The sequence below is a fragment of the Gobio gobio genome (genome assembly GCF_949357685.1).
Source record: "Gobio gobio genome assembly, chromosome: 15".
Taxonomy (NCBI): Eukaryota; Metazoa; Chordata; class Actinopteri; order Cypriniformes; family Gobionidae; genus Gobio; species Gobio gobio.
Window position 1 is genome coordinate 31,077,861 of NC_137108.1, and position 20,431 is coordinate 31,098,291.

The window sequence follows — 20,431 nt, forward strand, 5'->3', positions numbered from 1 at the left end:
GCATTGCTATTCAGGTGCTAAAGGTTTTGAAGCAAGTTACAAAGGACTTGCTAGGTGTTTGCTTACTAGCTCAAGTCAAATGAGCCCACCCGCAATTCTCTATGGCCCCATTTACACCTGGTAACATGTGATCTGATCAATGAAATTTGGAGGTGGCCTGGGACAGATTCTGACCACATTTAAATGAAGGTGTAAATGTGCTTGCAAATGCAAATGTGAAATCCCAATGAACATCCTTAAAGTTTGCCTGTTTTACTGCGCACATTTCTATAATTATTCATATCAAACAATAAAATTCTGTCTGAAAGGGATAGTTCACCCAAAAATGAAAATTCTGTCATCATTTACTGACAGAGAGAGCAACCATTGACTACCATAGTAGGGGGGGAAATACTATGGTAGTCAATAGTTGCTCTCTCTGCTTTGTAACAAATATTCTTCTAAATATCTTCTTTTGTGTTCAGCAGAACAAAGAAACTCATACAGGTTTGGAACAACTTGAGGGTGAGTAAATGATGACAGAATCTTCATTTTTGGGTGAACTATCCCTTGAAGTGACATGCTGATAATTATGTTCAAAGTTATTATTCTATGTTATGGTTGATAACCAATATTACAATTTTGGTAACACTTTACAATAAGGTCCTATTAGTTACTTCATTCACATTCATATTCATATGAATGTACAACATGAATCCATTTTCCAAAGCGTGTTTTTGTCTTACCCTGAATCATTATGGTACACTTATAATAAGTGTTTATATGGGGACTATTTCAGACCGGTCTGGTAGGAACCGCTGTAGAGGAGCACAGTCCCTGCGTGACTCGCCATAGACATTAACAGAGAGAAGTAGCTCCGGCTGCAATGTTCTTCCGCAAGACGTCTGCAGTTCCGTTTATTAACCGCTAGAGCGCAAAAAGTTACGGACTGCAGGTAAAATCTAACTGTAAAAAAAGAGGAAATGAACATGAATAGTACCAATACATCATGCATGCCTAGCTGATATCATGGCAGCTTTCCACGTGCTGGGCTGATCACGGTCTGAGTAAACGTCTGGCCATTACTATGACAAAGAGTCATCAGTCGTCAGTAAGAGGTGATGTCTTCTTTCTACAATGTTTTGGAGGACGAGGAGTGATGGGGCTCTGGTGTTAAAGAAAACAAATTCTCAAAACGTATTTAACATGAGAGAAGTGGCCCACACACACAGTTTCTGCCAATCCTGCTGAACACTCAAAGAAACTTACTCTCTCTCAAACACATGCACACACACACTTCTCAGAAACAGCTGACGTTTCAAAAGGCAACAGCTGACAGGCTACAGGTGGGAAGGGCACAACCTCTTTAACCCTATACATCCCCTCCACCCCCAACACACAGCCCTTGTTCTCATCCTGAAGTTTTTACACTTCGAATCACACACACACACACACACACACACACACACACACATACAGGCACACCTGTTTGTACCGCACAGGAACTGTGATAAACCCTTCCTCCACCGCAGCTTATTTATTTCTGATGGCGGCCTCCCCGTCTCCCTCGCTCTTCCTCTCAGTTTCCTCAGCGCAGCGAGTCTCCTTGTTCTGTCTGTCTTTGATAACCTCAGCAAATGTTTTTATTCACTGTGTAAGCAGCAAGCAAAATGTTCAGATGGCAACAGAGTCACGTGGGTCTGCCATGCCAGCCTTCTTTTCACTCAGTAACTGAAAATCTTTTTTTCTTTAATAAATGTAGTTTTGGCAGCTGATTAAGCAAGAAAATAAAGGTAAAAATGTGTCAGAGAGTCAAACAGGCTGACATGTTCTCTAGCCGACATGAATCTATACTTGGATACAGGGTTGAGACAAAAAGTTAAACATTTAGATATCAAATATAATTATTCTGTGTCTTTTTGCAAAACATTCTGACAAAATCTTTTTCTTTTGTTCTTTGATTGACACAGACAGCAGCAGGTTTATTAGCTTGCTGTCACTTTAAGAACACAAGCAAGGATCCAATATACTGTTACAAGTTTTCTTTCTCAACTGTTCACTTAAGACATAATCGACTGTGTTTACAAGGATTTCTTGACATCATTTTTTGTGTGTATTTGTCCATTCAAGCGCAAGAAGATGCAAAAGAGAACTCAATTCAGTATTTGTGCACTATAATAGAGGTGGCTTTTTTGCGTGCGCTCTGGATGTGCCCAGAAAAATATACCGGGATAACCTGGCTTCTCTTGCTTCGCAGCAATGATGATATGCTAAAGCCCGCCACGAGTTGACATGATTGTTACACAGTAGTTTGTGACGTCAGAAACCAGTCTTTGGTTCACTGCAGTTTTAAGAAGAAAATACTCAGCAACAATGGTGTTGACTTATGACTTTACACATGGCTTGTCTGAAAGTATTTAAAAAAACACCAGATAGACACATAAACAACATTAAAACTAGATTATCACCACAGGGGGTCTTTAAAATGCACAAACAGAAATCGATGAGCACAATCAAAATTTTAACTTTATAACAAGTATCCGATTCCTGACCTTAAGTATCTGATTCCAGAACTGGAATACATTTTCAATTGCCAACCCTAATTATATATACATAACGCACACAAAAATAAACTATAGGTTACATGCACATAGCATCTCACTCCAGAATTAAGAGCACTGGAGTCAGATGTGTGCATGTAACCAAAAGTAAAGAGATACATCAAGAGAGAGAGAGATTGTCAAATGGTGCTCTTAAGGGATTAAATATTTACACAAATCTATCACTATCCCTTTTAAATTTGTGCAGGATGGTGATCTAAATGTTAAAAATAGACTTAAATTGATCAAAAGTTAAATAATTTTACGTTACAAAATTTCTATTCTCTGTTCTATTCATCAAAGAATCCTGAAAAAAAGTATCACAGTTTCCACAAAAAACATTAAAGAGAAAAACTGGTTTTCAACATTGATAATAATAAGAAATGTTTGTTTAGCACCAAATCAGCAAATTAGGATCATGTGTCACGTGAAGAGTAATGCCTACACTGTAAATAAATTCCGGGGGGAAAAATTGTGAAAATTGATCATTACATATTGGCCCAATAAATGACTTCCAAATAATTATCCCCATGCAAAAAGATGCATTGTACTAATCATAGCTTAAGGTCTTCACTCAAAATTAAAATGGTATATTCACCGAACATATTTAATTGTGCTCAGTCAATCTATGAAGTCGAAGTGAAAAATCCATGTTGGACGAACAAGTCCTACGTCCGAAAAACTGTATACGCATGCGCAAAATGTGCTGGAGGATAACCGTTCATGTGGAGATTTCAAATGCGGGGAGCGGGAGCGCGACCGGACTGCAGAGCCAAACCAGCCGGTACTGAACTGAAGACCGAAACAAACATTCCCAAGAGAATAGAGATATTCATCGTCACAAGACGTTGGTGAGTATTGAGCACTGACATTATTCTCCAGAGTTTTGCTTCATGACCCGGAATGAAATTTAAAAGACATTTTGCAGAATCACGAGTTCATGTATTCATTGGTTTCATGAGTGTGTTCTCGTTTACCACATAACGTTAATTGTCTAATGGTAGCCAATAGTTTTAAATTTCCTCATGTCTTATATGTCTAAAATAATAGGTAATAAGTAAATTAAGTCATTTGTGTGATATATGCGGCATGCAACCGTTGAACACGGTGTTTGCGTTTGGCGTCGGCCTCTTTCAGGGCTTAAGTTATTACCTTTTAATATCAAACACGTCAAGCTCGTGATTTTCTTATTCGTCCATTAATTCGTCTCATCCTCATTATAAGAACTTCTGTTTTTTCATTTGCCAGATGTGATGCAGGGAAACTTTGCCATTAATGTCAGTTTTTATTTTTGTTTGCAGGTTTTTACCCTATATGCAGTGCCGCGTTTTCTTCACCACATTAAGACATCCTGTTATGCAGAAAACTTCTTAAATACTTCTAGAGTTTTTCCCTTATTGAAAATAAGGCATTTTCACCAAATATCCTGTGTTGGAATTGACTTATTAATAAAGTAATGTAATAAAATGTCAACCCTGTTGTCTGTGTTCATTTTGCTTAATATATTTATGTTTTTAGCCAAATTGAAAAATTTAGATGTGACTGATCAGTCAATAGAAATATTTAAATTGGAGAGGCCTGAAATTTTTTACAGTGTTGGTAAATTACATTTTTCCATTGACTCAACATATTATTTCTAATTGAGCCCATGTTAACAGACTGTTGCCACAATGGATACAATTCAATTAGGCCAATTGAAAAATTTAGATGTGATCGGTTACTAGAAAATTTAGAATTGGAGAGGCCTTACATTTTTTTACAGTGTACAGAATATTCAGCTTCGCCGTCACAGGAATAAATTACATTTAATATATATTACAATAGAAAATTATTTAAAATTTTAATAATATAAATCACAATATTATATTATTTAATCAAATAAATGCAGCTTTGGCGAGCATAAGCACTTTATTCAAAAACATTAAAAACATTCTAACCGACCCCAAAGTTTTGAACATTAGTATATCATCCCGTTTTTTTAGGGCAAGCACCACATTTTAATGTGTCTGTCATGTGCACTAACTAAGACGTCAATTCTACACTAAAAAAAAAGTTTACTTCTATACTTTCTGACTGTAAAAAGTTTAAAACTCAAACGTAGACAATAAACAAACAACAGAAGACATACATCAATCCAATCTAGCCTTTTTAAAAGCTCTGTAACATTCTGGTAAAGCACTTCATAAAGACTTGCAAAGTAGAAGACAACAAAATGAGAAGAAAAAAAAAGAAGAAAGAAAAGTGCTGCCTCCTGCCCTCAAGATGGACTGTAGGAGTGTGTATGTAGCATTTGAATAATATAAACATTGGTTGTAATCCCCAGAGGAAAACATGTAGTGGTTAAGATTCACAAAATCCTCGCTCAAGGCAGATCATGGAAAAGATGCATAAACATTCACGTTTAAGCATGTGTGTGGGATAAGAAGAGAGAGAAGAGAGACAGCATAGAAAAAAACAGATATTTCATTAATCAATTAAATCCACCTCATAAAAGTAAAGCCTTAACATGAGGTAATATTTTATACACCTCTACAAATAAAGTATCCCATGGCCATATCTGATTGGCCCAACTGGGCCTTGTTGTTCCAAGAGCACAATTGCTTTCAGAGCTTCATCTGAGAGAAGTGTGCATTCACATGAGTAAACACTCACAAACACTCATATACACACACGCACATTAAGTGTGTCACATTGGAAGGAGAAAGAGGGGATTTTTTTTTCTCCCTGTCCCTCCTCCCTCTCTGGCATATTTCCCGGCTCTCCATACTGCTGCCTGCATCTCCTGTGATGAGAAGAGGCCAGCCAGCAATCTTCCATTAAAACATAGCGGAGATCGGCCATACTGAGCCTCGAGAGCGAAGGAGACAATGTGTGCAGATGGCCCTAGACAAGAACCACAGCTGTACTGCCATAGTACTGTAGTGCCCCATGAGAGAAAGAGACAGCAGCAAGTAAGATAGCAGAACAACGAGAAATGCAGCTGCAAGCAGCGATTACTAAGGCCATGCACCATAGGCACACCATCTATATTGAATTGGACTCAAATGCAAGCTAAATTAAATTTAGAAGCATAAATAAATATTTGAAAAGTTTTGACCATTAGATGTCGTTGTAAACAAATTACTTTGTTGGCAATAAAGTATGGACTACGCCACTACGGTTGTAGTCCAATTAGTGTATTCATGCTGGATGAAGTTGAGCAACAATTGTATTATCTAGGTTTAATAAGCCAGGGACACACCAAGCAACGTCGGGCCGTCTTTGAGCGTCGGCCGACTTCGTTTTTTTAATGTGTTCCATACCGCTGGCTCTAGTTGGACGCTAGTCTCGCGTAGCCAGACCTTCAGACTGACGGCAGAAAGACTGGACTCTTTCGCAGCTTTCATTGGTCAAGGACCGCCCAAGAGGACATTTGACTGACATGTTATGCAACCACAGTTCGCTTTGTTCCGCATCATGTCCCTACAATAACAGACAGATCAGAATAACAGATCTATAAATTATTCATTCAAGAACGTTGTGCAAGTTTACTGCAACAATGCAGCCGCGAACTTCACAAACTTTTGAAAATCCAGCGTTTAGTTGATCCTGCTAAGCGCTCATTGACACAGTTGTAAACACAACACAATGGCGTTCTTCTTCAACGAGGGGGTTTGGCACCACGGCATTTGTTTCCAGGTGGACCGTTAAAGAACGCAACACGCGCATCTAGCGGACATCCTGTAGAATTCAACCTATTAGATGACAATTTCGAAACTCCTGAAGTGTTTCCGGATAGATGTGCCATGTGCTTCAGACGTTCAGCCAATTCTGAGGCTGAGACTAGTCGGACGCTGTCAGGTTTTTTTTTTGGCCAATTCAACACCGAACCGGCATCAGGCCGTCGGTGGAAGAGAGAACTTTGATTGGCTGTTCAGTTTAGCAAATGAGTCAGTGTACGAGAACATGAGCAAAAATGATGAAAGCAAGCAAAGAAGTCATGACGGCACAGACAGAAGGCGGTTTTAATTTGACATCATCTTACCTGAGCATTTTTTCATCGTGAATATTTTCATAATAACATGAGTAGAATAAAGAAAATGATCAGCATGATTGATTTTCAAAACGTTAAAAAAGTGCTGCTTTGTTTATGGTTGTATACCAGCAGTCTTAGTTTCGCTTTCCCTTTTTGAATGACGAATATAGACCAATATATATCAGCTTAAATAGACAGTTATTTCCTTTACACGCAGCCGCAGAACACGCGTGCTAGTTGACACTCGCCTGTAGTCGTTTCAGTGTGTTCTAGCACAATTTTTTTCCCCGACGCAGGCGACGCGAGGCTCTTGGGGTCGGTTTGGTGTATCCTTACCATTAGTACAACTTCGTAAAAAAGCAGATGCTACGATTTCAGTCAGAAACAAAACATTTGAAAAAAACTTTTACAAAACAATTCAAAACAAACTAACTATCGTGCTGGTCTGTCTGAAATTGACCATTTTAATGTGCATGTAAATGGTCTTAGCGTTAGTTTTGTTTCTGTTCATAGACTTCATGTCAAAAAATGTTATCAGCAAATAATTCTGAACATATTGGGTAGGCCACCAACGGGGCTAAAGGCACACTTTGATGGAGCAACAGATTTTGTGTGGAAATAAATCATAAAAGTGGTTTGGTTTGGTTAAAAATTATATAAATGTATGAGGTGGCAAGATGGGCAAGCATGGAGCAAAAAGCTAAATATTAATGAAAGTAATACGTTTTGAATAATATCCAAGTTAATACTTTTTCAAAACAATCACTTTAGAAAAGTTTGTACTATTTTCTGTTATTTTTGTTCAATAATATACTGTCATTAAAATGTTAATTTTCAAAATACAGAAACAAAACAAAACTATTTAAAAAAGTAAAGGATATTGAAGGAGATCCCATAATAATTTAATATAGCTTTACATTAGTAACAATAAATAGCCAATTATATTTTATATAATATGATTAAGATATTTTTTTAAATATGATGGTTTCATTATAAATATGGTGATTATCTTTAAGGTGGCCTGCCAACTTATATTTATCATCTGAAACTCATCTCAACAAATGGAAAAGTCAGCCAGCTATTTATTTTCATGTTAATTATTGGGCCTTACTGAAAAAACATAAACAAGAGCTTTGTCTCAAAATATAGTCAATAATTTGATCAATTCTCATTTGCTACATAAATCTATATTTTAAGAAACATTAAATATCAGATCAAATAAGCGCAGAATCAACTTTGTGTTGCTGAGTGCTGAGGTGAATTTTTGTGCCACTAGTGGTTTGAAGGAGAATAAAATCAAATGCGCCTTTTACCCCGGTGCGCCTTTATCCCGGTGTACCCTATAATCATTTTTTGTCAGGCATGGCTTTTAGATTATTTGAGCAAAACTGAATGAAGACTGAAAGGAATAGCAAAAAAACAGTTTTCAATAAATTCACTAGCCGACAAGTAACATGGCTGTCCATGACAAATGAGAAGTTATTGGACTCATTTGTTTTAAGTGGAATCTTGACATAATATCATATTTGTTCCTCACCAGAGTACAAAGGAATTTTTTTTCTAGACCCAAAAAGTGCACAAAGCCATAAGTAAAAGAAAAATGTAATACGTAGCTGACAGTTTTAATGCGAGACCCCAAAGTTGTTCTGATGACTATTCAGTCCCACCCCAATCAATGTGCCAGATTTTGCCAGAACTCCAAACAGTTCTAGGGGCCACCATAGAGCCCCAGTCCGAATACTCATGAATACAACAGGGCCTGCGTACCTGCAGTGCTTGGCCCCATCTAGTCAGGGAGAAAGAGAGAACGAATTGGCAAGAAATCAGATCAAAAGGCTGAAGTAAGAAAGAGAGACCAGGAGCGAAATGAGAGACGCAGGGGTGTACGTTTCAGCACTTGGCTCCAATGCATGCTGTTTCAGCTGTGCTGGAGTGATGGCCAACCCTTGCTCTCACGCCATGGTAACCCCGTTAGTCCGTCCGTTTTCCAACATAGACAACATTAGGTTATGTGCTTGTGCCGTCCGGTCATGCTAACAACAACACAACACTGTAGCGTATTTTACTTCAAATCTTTTTTTTAAGGATTTTGCAGCCCATTCATTTGTTAGAGGTTAAAATACGTTTTTACTAAGTGGTGCAAAATACAGGCCATTAATGCTTAAAGGGTTAGTTCACCCAAAAATGAAAATTCTGTCATTAATAACTTACCCTCATGTCGTTCGACAGCCGTAAGACCTCCGTTCATCTTCGGAACACAAATTAAGATATTTTGGTTGAAATCCGATGGCTCAGAAAGGCCTCCATTGGCACAATGTTCTTTACACTGTCAAGACCCATAAAAGGTACTAAAGACGTCATTACAAAGTCCATCTCACTACAGTGGTTCTACAATAACTTTATGAAGCGACGAGAATAGTTTTTGTGTGCAAAAAAACCCTAAATAACGACTTACACTGACCTAAAGGATTATTAGGAACACCATACTAATACTGTGTTTGACCCCCTTTCGCCTTCAGAACTGCCTTAATTCTACGTGGCATTGATTCAACAAGGTGCTGAAAGCATTCTTTAGAAATGTTGGCCCATATTGATAGGATAGCATCTTGCAGTTGATGGAGATTTGTGGGATGCACATCCAGGGCACGAAGCTCCCGTTCCACCACATCCCAAAGATGCTCTATTGGGTTGAGATCTGGTGACTGTGGGGGCCATTTCAGGGCTCTACGCTAACATTTTTCTTGAGGAGCACTTGTGCTCCTAATTAAAAAAAATTAGGAGCACAGTCAAAAATTTAGGAGCACTTTCTGATCAATAACACGCATTCCAATTATAACTTCCCCATTACAGGATGATCTTTGTCCCTTTAAATTAATGTCCAGGGGCATTTCTACCATTATAAGAGCAATGTTTTCTAATCTTATTAAATGTATGCATCATCTTTTGTCAATTTCTTCAATTAAAATAGAAAAGTTGTTTTTAAAATGTTAATTTAAACAATAAATTCAGTTAGAGCAATAAGACACAACCAGACTGTTACCAATCTAATTAAATCAGCATCAAAAGATCAATCTCTGCACTGTAGAAGTGGCACAGCAGCTCTATCTGAAGTGGTGTTTAGACACATTTACATAGATTTAATGCAGCTCATGGGTAAATAATGTTGTATGAATGTTTTAAATATTATAAATATATAATATTATATATATATATATATATATATATATATATATATATATATATATATATATAAAAGTTTTTGAATTTAGAAATAGGCTATGTACACATTAAACTTAATCTTGGTTAAAAGTTTGATATTTTAAATAAAAAGTCCATGCAAAGTATAAATATGAAAATAAAACAGCCAGTCTATGTGGGAGTCGTTCATTCAATCGTTTAAACGCAAATTCATTCGATCGAACCGCTTGGAGATGCGCAACAGGTCTGGAGTAGTTTTGATGTTCACGAAATAAACAGTATTTATGGCTAAAACGTTATTACTTAATATCAACTTGTCTATTGGACTTTTGTACAAGATCAGTATCAAATTTGCTATCATGCCAATACTCTGAGCAATAGCAGTCAGTAACTTTAGACGCTCTGGCGCTTAATAAACAGAACTGCATGCGTCTCGCGGAAGAACACTGCAGCCGGATCTACTTCTCTCTGTGTGTGTCTATGGCCAGTCACGCAGGGACTGTGCTCCTCCGCAGCGCTGCGAACCAAACTGGAATTGAATAGTCAGTATATACACTTATTATATGTGTACCGTAGTGATTATGGGTAAGATAAAAACACGGTTTGGAAAATGGATTCATGATGTACTCACTCATATCTATCTAGTCATTTTTATACACAATACATTTTATGGACTGCAGCTGAAAGATTAAATCAAGAACTCATACAGGAGCGTTTTTTAATACGTGCGCATGGCCGCGTCACACCCGTTTCAACCGTGGTTTCACCTTGTAGGCTAAACAATCTGTGAAGTGTAGTCCGTCGCACACGTTTTTTGCACATGCTCTGCTGACAGAAGGCAAGAAAAGCAGTTGATTGCAGCACGAAACGTAACAGTTGCTCAGTCAGTCAGTGTTGATGCACTTTTGCAGTTGTAGTTTTTATTCCGATTGTATTATACATATTCATGAGAAAAGATCGGGTCACTCGCGCCGGTGCGCCTAAATATTTTTTCGCAGTCGCACGCAGTAATTTTCAGGCGCAAATGCGCCTAAAATGGTCGCTATGTAGAGCCCTGCATTTTAGTACAGTGAACTCATTGTCATGTTCAAGAAACCAATTTGAAATGATTCGAGCTTTGTGACATGGTGCATTATCCTGCTGGAAGTAGCCATCAGAGGATGGGTACATGGTGGTCATAAAGGGATGGACATGGTCAGAAACAATGCTCAGGTAGGCCGTGGCATTTAAACGATGCCCAATTGGCACTAAGGGGCCTAAAGTGTGCCAAGAAAACATCCCCCACACCATTACACCACCACCACCAGCCTGCACAGTGGTAACAAGGCATGATGGATCCATGTTCTCATTCTGTTTACGCCAAATTCTGACTCTACCATCTGAATGTCTCAACAGAAATCGAGACTCATCAGACCAGGCAAAATTTTTCCAGTCTTCAACTGTCCAATTTTGGTGAGCTCGTGCAAATTGTAGCCTCTTTTTCCTATTAAACATAATTTACAAAGTATTCATCTCCAAAGCAGGTTCACAAGAGCACAATGACGCATGTGTCTTGTGTTGACGCGAGAGCAGACATTGCTGCGTGAATGAACGCACGCTGGAGATTAATATTTTGTCAATAAAGTGGTAAATTATGCTTTTTTGTGCAAGCAACACACTTGCAACACTTCATAAAACTGAAGTATTTACTACCTTTCTGGGGCTTGAAAGTGGTAGTTGCGTAGAATGGAGGGTTATGAAGTAGAACGAAAGTCTTGCGGGTTTGGAACGACATTTTTGGATGAACTAACCCTTTAAGCCCTTTAAACTCAAGTATCCCGAACAACCCTGAATGTGAAGCAGAGCTAATCTGTATATCGTTAGTAAGCCAGTTATCGCTGTCTTTATATGAACATGGGACTGAAATCATTAGGATCTTATTCTATCCTCTCCTACATCACGCTGCAGAATCAGGTACAATGTTGCAGTAAATGACTTTGTGTTTGTTCCCAAGGGAAATATCCGTGTCGGGTATGCATAGGTTACACCAGACGAGACCTGACAAGATGACAGTGCTCTGCTTTGTTCTGGAAGGAAAAAGCACACCGAGTCAGACGTTGACAGAGAGCCGATGGGTAAAGAAGATGATATTTTGAAAAACATTACTGTCTCAGAGTTTTATGTCCAAATAATAAAAAGTAAATAGGGTCCAAAACAACACTGGACCCCACTGACTTTCACTATACGGACAAAAAAAACGATATATCTTCTTTTGTGCTCTAAAGAAAAGAGAAAGTCGCACAGGTTCAGAATGACATGAGGGTGAGTAAACAATGGCAGAATTTTAATTTTCGTGTGAACTATCCCTTTAAGCAATTTATTCAATAAACAAAACAAATGTTAATGGAACCTCATACATGAGATAAATACTACGTATGTGAATATCAAAACAGCATTTCACTTATGTAGGTCATGGCTGTGGGTAACCTCGGTTTTATGCAATTGGATATTCCATCCGCTAACACTTACATTGAGCAGAAAATACAGAGAAAAAAAAGTAATGTGGATGAAATCGACGACTAAACACCACCGTCATACAAGAACCAAAATATCCACACAGACGCACTCAGGAAGGAGCAGCCATTCACCATATTTAGAAGCAAAAATCTAACATAATGCTTTGCATAGATTAATCCCAAACTAAAAATAAACAGAATTAGATTTTTCAGGTTCTCATTTGTTTTCCTTTTAACCGCATACCCAGAATGAGGTCAACACGCATCGTTTTAGCTCAAGGGGAATTTGAAGGAATTCAGTACTACTGACGATGACATATTTTGAGCTCAACCGAACGAGTCTGATTCACGATATGGAAATCAGTGTCGTGGGGACTACGTGAAAATGTCCAAGCATGACAGATGTCTGAGCTGCCTGCGTTCATTAATCAAGGATTCAAGTGTTAACCAGTATAAAGGCAGCAATTTCATAATTTACCTCATAATGCATTCGGTGTCTTGCATAATAAAATGATTAAAAGATGTTCACATGAGGACCAATTATTCATGTCTTACTACAAAAATGAAAAATGGTTCTGTGGTGTGGTTATGAATACTGTGAATGCATACAATTGCCTCTGATGCAGTGAAACGGAAACAGAAAATATGAGGTTAAAATCACTATGATATGCGCATCGGCATTAAAGAGATACTCAAAGGTTAAACCTAGGGGCTCTTCAGGCATCGAGAGCATGAATGGTGGTTTGTCTTTTAACCCATGTGTTTGTGTGAGTGCATGAGTGGTGGTCTTTATAAGGGATACAGCTGCTCTCTCCTCAGTAAGATGACACCAGTACTTCAGCATTGAAGTAACCACACTGTTCTCTAGACCTTGTTTGGACAGCAAAAACTAGTCCAGAAACCTTCTGCCTTTCAAGTCAAACTAGCAAATTCATGCAGCCTGAAGGAAACTTGTACGGGGTCTTGAAGCAACTAAAATAATAGATTTTCTTCAATAACATGTCTGTCAGAACATTCATTAATAATCATTATTACATTTAGTGGTTGACCGATATATCAGCATTGGCCGATGTGTTAGAAGCGGGACTGACGGCGTGCCAGACTTTTATTTTGACGAGTGGCGCTGAAAACGCCAGTGCCTGAGAACAGCAGCGCCTGATCACACATCGCTCACATTCTTCCCTGCCTTCATTAGTTTACGGCCTCTGTTAAACAGTCATATCTAATACGTTGTTATATAGACCTGTTAGACAAAGAAAGTAAACGGTTTGCGAAAAAGTATAGCGTTTGCTTTTATATTATTAGCAACGGAAAGGCAAGCAATAGGCTATAATACATTCTCATTTGCCGTTAGCTAATACCCATCTATATTGCTAAAACAAATCTCTGAATATCCAATAAACATTTAATTTTACAATCCTTTCAGATTTAATCGAATCCAGCCGTGAGATCTTCTAAAGTGCGCATTTGTAGGCTGCATTAATGTGTTTCTGTCATAGACAGTAAAAAAATATGGACGACGCGTCTTCACTACCTTCCACTGAAGAAAAGTGAAGCCGCCAATGTCCAAATATGGCTCTGACATCTTGCACAGTAGTGACCTCAGGACCGGAGTCTGTGTAGTAGAGAGCAGGAAGTAGAACTACGATATCAAAAGCACACCCACACTCTCGCAGACGCAGAACAATTCATTATGTCGGTGTGAAATAAACGGTTATGGAAATGTAGAAATTTAAGCTAAAGCTCCAATCTCCTCCCGAAAATCCTGAAAAAAGTCCTTTGGTGCCTCAGTGACAACTTCACTCAGAGAAGCCGTCAATCTCAGCTATCAATCTTGACGACCCCCCCATTTTTATAGCATTAAATAACTAACTAAAACCAAACTCATTTAAAAAATGAACACCTGAAATGAAATCAGCGTGATAAAAACTGCCCAAAACGACAGAAACCATCTTTGGGAAAAATAATTTGAAGTGTAATTTGATTTAGGGCTGTGCAATTAATCGAATTTCGATTTCGATTTCGATTTTGCCTCCCAACGATCACCAAAATAGTACAATCGAGAAAAAACGATTATTTTGCCTTGCGTTCTGAATGAAACGCGCACGCGCACATCCGCCCCTCCCGAAGCCACAAACTCTCTCAGTTCGGGAGTCTCGTGTGCATATCATCCGCTGGAATTTAAAAACTCGGCGCGAGTAAAGATGGCAGAAGGAGGGCAGTTACAGCAGCGTTTGGTGAGCAAAAAAGGCAAAACCAACTCCGTTGTCTGGGAACAGTTTGGCTTCGAGGAATCAGATGACGAGCAGAAACATGTTACGTGCAAGATTTGCTACATGGTAGTGGCTGCAACGCAAGGGAACACCACGAATTTGTTTAACCACTTGAAAATTAAACAGTGACCTATGACAATCTAATAAAGAAACAAAAACTGACGAGAGCAGGGGTGCCGTGTAAACGTCCTTTTTTCCCCTCATATTTTTCAAATAATTCTCTCTTTGTAAACTTTGTTCAATGCATGCGAGTGCTGCCGTATGTTTGAATATGACCAGTCGTTTTCACCGTCATCACCCGGGTTTAGTGCCAGAAGACGCGAATGAGAAGCCGCGCGCGCTGTGAGGAAATGTATCTCTGTGCGCTCATCCGAGAGCGCGCACACGTCTCTCAGCGCGCAAATATTGAGTTCTCTTTCAAGTCTTGCTCTTGAACGGACAAACTCACACAAAACGTATGTCAACATGTCCATCTTGATGAGTATCTTAGCAGACATAGTCTGTATATGCCTTAAGTGAACTTTATACAGTCGATAAAGACGACGCATATCCGATCCGGATTGAATAGCTTTTGTAAGTTTAATAGGATTCATCTTTAATTTATGCACTCAAATATGCAATGTTATTTTACATTTGAGACATTTCTGTACCTGAAAACTAATGTTAGACGTACCTGAAAAGCATATCTAGCCGAACCATATTGTTGATCTTATTTATTTGTGATTATCATTTTTACGTGAATACTTTTATACTTTGATTTGAATATATGTTATATTATTTATTTTAATAGTTCAAAAAGTACAACAAATGTTACAATTTCAATTGAATTGTTGAAAGGTGTATTTTTAATAAATACAACACATTCCCAAAGTCATGTGAAATAATCGTGTTACATAATCGTGATTTCAATATTGACCAAAATAATCGTGATTATGATTTTTTCCATAATCGAGCAGCCCTAATTTGATTGTTTAGTTTGTCTCGCGTCCATTAAAATACATGGAGGGATGGGGTTTATTAGCTATACTGGGACCAACCACCTGAGGGGGATCGTGACGTTTTGGCTTCAGTTTTCAACACGACTGGGACATGCTTGGTTTCTGTGCGTGACGATCGCTCCGTGCGAAGCGAATGCGGACAGGAGAGCTCAGCATCACTGGAGACGCGACAAACTTTAAATCCTTGATTTTAAAATATGCTGCACTATATTCAGTTGAGCACAATATCATATTAATGTCATTTACACAGTGCTGTATGTAAAATTAGTGCTACCTTGTCTGTATTTGAAACAAACATGATTACCAGTGCACACAAACTTACAAGATTACTGAGTGCCCTCTTAGCCTACAGTGCTTACTTCCTTTTTATTCATATATTTTTAAACAATTACTTTATTTGTGAAAAATACTGTAATACGATTGCAGAATCAAGAAGTTGCCATCTAAATATAAGCATGTTTATTTTTAAGTTATTTTATTTTTATGTAATTTATTTTCATATTTCTAATTTATTAAATATTCATTCAAATATATACAAATTATATTATATATCGGCCATCGATCACCCTCTCTAAGATATCGGCATCAGCCATCAAAAAAACAATATCAGGTCGACCACTAATAACATTAAATAAAGAAATTACTAGGGGTGTCGCAATATAAAACTGCAGCAATATGTAACATAGATAGTGACCATGTGTATTGTGTATAGTTCACCCAAAATGAAAAATGACGGTGTGAGAAAAACTTGTGTGAGTACTACATTTAACTACTATATATAATGTATAATAATGCAATGCGGGAATATTTGTGGGTCCTGATAATGCCTAATGTCCTATGTTACCAGTAAAAGGTGGCCTACATTATTTTAAATATATCTAATCAGTGAAAGAGTGCAATCATATTCATCTAAAATAATTATGTATTTTCAGGTTCAGAATATTTGTATTCTGGTGTCACCATTGTCCGTGCATTGTCCGTGCATTCGGTTAGTCCAAGCCTATTCATTTCACCAAATTTAGCATTTTAATCAACAGTACATTTTTGATAACCTTTTATATATGTCTTGGAGTTGAAGTATCGCAATAATATTGTATTATGAGTTCAGTATCGTGTTATGTATCGATGTATCGTAATCGTTAGACTCCTAATGATTACATCATCATTAGTTAACGTGCAGTCAAAGAGTTTTCATGAAATGTCATTAAACTTTTATTTAGGGATTCACTGATATCAAAATCATGGCAGATAATTATTTTCATGTCATGGTTGATAATCAAGAAATTATACATTTAAATCAAATAATTAATTAAAAAATAAATCTATAATTTTAAAATCACATTGGATATTCCTTTTGAGATTTGTTAATAATTTTCGGTTTAATATTTTTTATAAATACTTGACACGTGAACTACTACTGATCTGTTAACCATAAGGGAATACAGCGTTCATTAATACTTACAACATTTATTATAGAAAAGCAAACTGGCTTTCTCAAGTCTAAGCTACCAATGCACAATTTACAAAAGCTAAATATGTCTGCTAGCATTTCAAAAGCTCATTTTAAAAACATGCAACTCTGATTGCTTGTCAACACCCCTACACCCCTGCCAATCTGATGTCATCTGCAGCGGAAAAGGGTTGCCCTCATCTTCAGTGGTCTCTTTTCACACTGCTCATTACCTTAATTGATGTTTAACCCCTAGATCAGCTGATGACGGCTCAATTAAGAGCTTGCTGGAGGACAGATTAACACAGGGAAGGAGGGCTGTGCTCTCTCAGAGGAACTTCAGCCCTTCACCGTGCCCTACTCCACCAGCCACACAGTCAGTAAGGACACTGAGGCCATTTTGAATTGGAAAGGGCAGGGCAGGGCTCCCCCTCCCCATAATACTTAATTCAATCAGCAGCGCTTTGACCTTAAAGTGGATTTGTTTCCAATCAGATGTTGGCCAATATCAGATGCCACTGATCAAGAACGAAATATTTGTAATAACCTTCTGCTATCATTTACATGTCGTTCCAACCCTGTATGAAATTCATAAAAACAAATACCCACGTTTGTATCCTATCTTTCATTATATGGGCTAAAAACGTTCTAAGATAACTCTTTAAAATACCTTCTTTTATGTTCCACAGACCAAAAAGAAAGAACATAATTGGAATGACATGAGAGGAAGTAAATGACACGATTTACATTTACATGACCTATACATTTAACGTCACCAGTATTTGGATATTATATCTGCTGGGTATCTGGGTAAAGTCCACAGCAAGCATTAGTGTCAAATGCTTTCAGGGAAACAGTAAAGGCCAGAGACATTGCTCGAGTGGAAAAACTGATTAAAACGTGACCATAGGATACTGGGTTTAATCAGAAGAATATTTCACAAACCAGACAATGAGAACAAAGTGAAGACCTGCTTTATAGGCAGCAAAGGGCCTTTGACACATGAGAGAGAGCGCATGTAATAAAACACACATCAAATACAAAACAGACAGATAAGCATCTAAAAACTGTGACAGTATAGTCATAAATTTGTTTATGTGGGAAACTAGATAAGAGACTCTGGATGAATAGTCATTATTTTGACCTCATGTTGATGAAAACATTACTATGATCAGGATGAAGACATAACATTACTTCTGTTCTGTCATGTTTTGCATCATCCTGCCTTGCTTAACTTGGTTTCATGTTCCATCACAAAAATACAACTTTTCCGAAATGCATCCGCTTTTAATCAATCATTTTCATGCATCATACTTCCCATTATCAAGCAGCACTTTTTCATAAAACGAACATGATTGTTCACAGGAGGCTTGTTATTTTCTGAAAACTTTTTTAAGCATTTCAAAACACCAGTGGTATACCTTTTCTCTCTGACTGTTATTGGTACCCCAGGTGGGAGGACATAACAGCATTGAGTCTCTGGAGGTAGAGCTGACACCCTGCTGGGAATCACGACAGCACAGTACCTGTCTGCATGACCTAGACATTCAGCTCATTATGAGATTCAGCCTATAATAATGAGAGCTGGAATTCTGAAGCCACCAATCAAAGCTTTGTACACACAGCCAAGCGTCTAGGAAAAACGCACTTCACACTTACAACTCAACCTGTGGTCACTTCAAAAACGACGTATTTTCATGAGAGTCTGAAGTCACACTTTCACAGCTTTAAAAAAACATTTCTTCTCTGAATGACAGGCAGGGGTTTTAATAATGGCCGCTGGGGACCTAGAATGGGGTGCTAGGATGTAATTCATTTGACCTAATTTTATATCATAATCAATTGTATCATAATGAATATTTCATTAATGATTTCTAGCGATGACACAATTTCATATAAAATGAAAGAAAATGTGTTTTATAGAAAATAAAATCTTTTATATTATTGTTATACATAAAGGAAGAGTGTTTCTTAGCACAGGGAGTCATCATATTTGGATGTCCTTGGCATCAAAATTTTGACTTTAGGGCCAGCAAATGTTCACAAAGAAAGTTTTTAAGAGTGCGAATACACCAAAAACACATGTTGTTATTGCATTAGAGAGAGAGAGAGAGAGAGAGAGAGAGAGAGAGAGAGAGAGAGAGAGAGAGAGAGAGAGAGAGAGAGAGAGAGAGAGAGAGAGAGAGAGAGAGGGTGGTGCCGCAGAACTGCGTAGGTTAAACCAAACTTTTGTTTAGAGTCCGTGAGCAGGATCAACCAAACTTGATAAGTGGCTTCAGTGCTAAAAAAAAATCAGTCCACTCCAACAAACATGCCCCCCCAAAAATATCTAAAAAATACCATCTAAGTTAATGTTCCACCACATAACACACGCTATCCTGTAGCGCACTACTCAGTGAGCTGAAATGTGTGCGACTGCATCAAAATCATGTTGACATTTCAGACAGGGACTAAATCTGACAGCTTGTCAGAAGCACCACAACAACGAACACCGTTCATATTGGCCCAGTAAGCCAAGGTTTCTAATAACCCACTAACACTAAGGTATATATTTATGATATTTAATGCAATTGTGGAGGATTATATATCTTATTCCCTTGCCACCAATTGTTTTTTTTAAACGCATAGTCTGAACCTCCGTACCTCACTAGCTTCGATTTCAGACGCGACTTTCCTCCCTTTGGTGCAATAAAAAGAACCATACAACCAGTGTATATTAACGCGAACGAGCCTGATTTTGGTATTTTTAAAAATTACATTCAGAAAGGTGACGACAATAATTCGGGACTGTAAGAGCTTCAGCTAGACTGGACGAACGACTTACCCGAAGCAGCTACAAGATCCACATCTGTGCGATAAACACCAGGTTTCTTACGGCCCGATACGTAAAGAAGAGTAATATAGATCAAACCAGGAAAGAATATAAAAAACACCGAGCAGATGTCAATAATAATATGTGAAATCCTTAACTCCTGTTCAGGGTTATTATTTAGCCCGTACAGTCAAAAACCTCCATGTACAAAGTGTCCTATCCACCATGACTGGTAATGCATTATGATGGACAGATAACGTGGCCAATCAGAGATGAGCTTTGCGTGTTTTGTCCAATCGGGTTAAAGTATGGGCACTGCTGTGTGGAAGAAGAATTGTGGGCGGGGCTAATGTGCAATAGGAAGAGATCACGCTGACGCGGTTTATATATTCATCCGCCTCCCCATCTTAAGGAAAATATCCTGTAAAATTCCCCTCTGTGTTTACATTTGAGAACTGAAATGTATTCATGAATTTTATATGTGACTGTATTTTATATTTGAAATATTCTTAATATATAAATATCCTGAAAATAACCCTTAATCATGATATGGCTGGTGCGCCATATTAAACACGTTTTATTATTTATAATATGAGATGTAGGTTACGTCA

At 37.9% G+C, this 20,431-nt stretch overlaps 1 protein-coding gene across 14 annotated transcripts in view; it reads right to left on the reverse strand.

Moving 5' to 3' along the window:
* The window catches only part of mef2d (myocyte enhancer factor 2d), a 63,342-nt gene extending 43,285 nt beyond the window's left edge, over window positions 1-20,057 (reverse strand). For 9 of the 14 annotated variants that reach the window (XM_079837652.1, XM_079837662.1, XM_079837649.1 and 6 more), the window contains exon 1: window positions 19,833-20,051. The gene's annotated coding sequence lies outside the window, so the exon portion shown is untranslated. Of the gene's footprint in view, window positions 1-19,832 lie in introns of all 14 variants that reach the window. The other 5 variants (XM_079837655.1, XM_079837645.1, XM_079837651.1 and 2 more) reach the window with 1 other exon arrangement.
* Window positions 20,058-20,431: the final 374 nt, after the last annotated feature.